The sequence below is a fragment of the Arachis ipaensis genome, chromosome B04 (genome assembly GCF_000816755.2).
Source record: "Arachis ipaensis cultivar K30076 chromosome B04, Araip1.1, whole genome shotgun sequence".
Classification (NCBI taxonomy): Eukaryota; Viridiplantae; Streptophyta; class Magnoliopsida; order Fabales; family Fabaceae; genus Arachis; species Arachis ipaensis.
The window spans coordinates 33,728,268-33,730,601 of record NC_029788.2 but is presented as its reverse complement, the minus strand read 5'-3'; positions in this window follow the sequence as shown (position 1 = coordinate 33,730,601).

The window sequence follows — 2,334 nt, the reverse complement described above, 5'->3', positions numbered from 1 at the left end:
TATAAAAACAACAGGAATCACAAGTAAATCTACTAGTCGTCTGCAGCTTCTTACTGAATCTCCGAACCTGTGTTACTGAAAGGGTGGAAAATTTGGGGTGAGAACAAACCACACGTTCTCAGTAGGGAATGGGAATGCCGTAAAAGTAATGGATTAAAATGCAAATAATTAACTTTGCTCAATAAAAATATATTTTTATCAAACCCTTTGAAAATACTCTTGTTTTACTTTAGCTAACAAATTACCTCTTTTTTTAAAAAAACTCTAAACTCAAATAAAAACTTAAATATAAAATTAGTCACATTTTCTGTCTCTCAGCCACATAGTTAATCCTCAGCCAAATGTCAACTTGTAATCACTTTAATACACTTACAAACAAGTAGTGCAAGCAAGAGATTCAATTCAATGTACAAGCAAGTCACAACAAGACAAACAATACAATCACAAAGTAATAAGACAAGCAAGCGCAATCAAATGCAAATGTGCAAACAACATGATGCATGTCTATTCCTAACGCAGGCCATGAGCTCATGTGTCGGTTGCCTACCTGCTCCCGACATTACCCAGGCACAAGTCCCAGCTGGTATGGCTTTCCAGATGCATCAGTGTGCTTATAAGTCGTACGGCTAGGCTGCATCAGTGTGACTTTCCAAATCAATAAGCGTACATCTGGAAAACAGTTCTCAGTGTGTGGGCGTCCCCACTTTACATTTGGCACTAAGGCCCAAACAATATCACATCTACTCTCCTGTGGTAGACACTTCATTAATTAATATATTCTTTAAATTCTTGTTCTCTGCTCTCTTGTGACAGAGATTCCTTTTCTTAATAAACCGAGCTCAAATCTTTACTTAAAACAAAATTTCTCCTTAAAAGATTGGGTTTAAAACATTATATTTTTCTTAATAAATCAAACTTTAAAATAGAGTAAATCTTTTCTTAACTAAATATATTTTAAATAATTTAATTTTCCAAAACCAAATCTTTTAAAATAACTTTTCAAATAAAACCTCAAATTTTATAAAATTTTGGCGGCATTTTCTCTAAAATTCGGTCTAAACCACCCTTACGGGTTCCCTATTTCTCAACAATTCACCAGCCTTTTTCTCAACAATTCTCAAATCAGCGAAATTCTTAATAATCAGAAAACAGTCACATTCACAGCAATAATCCATACTCAATAACATTACTATTATTAATATATATATATATATATAGATATATTTGCAATTATTCAATTAATTTTGTAGGCATTCTAAATTAAAAATGTTTATCTTTAAAAATAAATCCCCTACCTTTATACGAAATCAAAATCAACGAAAACTTTGGAGAAACTTTTTTATCGAGCTGTTGCAGAAGAAAGCGTCAGAAATCATATGTGCCTCCTAGAACTCCAGTTGGCCGAACTCAAGAGAAAGAGGAGCTAAGTCACCGTCAATTTCTACCGGATCAAAGTAACACCAACATGTAGAGGAAGAAGATACAAACACTTTTACCGGATTAAATTTTTTATTGGAGTTACGGATCACAAGAAATTGAAGCTAAAAACTCATGGTTTCCATAAAAGCTCACATTCTCTCTCGGCCTTTCTTTCTTCTTTTTTTTGCCAAGTTCAATTCGGTGGTGAGAGTAAAGAAATGTTAGTGATAAGGCTGATAGGAATGAATGGATAATTTGTGGTGGCTAATGCTTCATTAGGTGTCATTGATTAATAATTAAAAGTGGCATGTGTAACAATTATATGTATGTATATTTAACAAAAAATTAGCCAGTATAAAAGTAAGTTTAACCAACTTCACAAATATTTAGCAATATGCCTATTTGAATAGAATAACTTAAACTATGTGAGATATATGCATTTAAGCTTGAGAATCACCAATTTACTAAATTTAATTCTAATTTAGAACCAAAAGCACAACAACAACAATATCACATCATTATAGCATTAGAACTCACAAAAGTCTAATAGCCTAATCTAATCCTATCTTAACCACGTAAGTTCACTAAACAGAAAAATTATTTCTAATTAAATTATAATACTAATTAACAACTAAAACCTAAATTAATCCTAAATTTAACAAGAACTAAAACAAAAATTTATTTACTGGAAAATGCAGAAACGGAAGTGGACGGGAGAATGTTGGTGGTGGTTAGTACTGTTGGTGGCAACTGACAGAACTAGATAGCAGTGAGAGAGAGAGAGACGCTGCTAGAGAGGATGCGGTGGTGGGGTTGAGATGCAGCGGGACTGACAGAGTGGCGGGAAGGAGAGGGTTAGAGAGAGTGGAAGAAGAAAGGGAAGAGAGAGACGGATTGAGGAGGCATTGGTGGGGC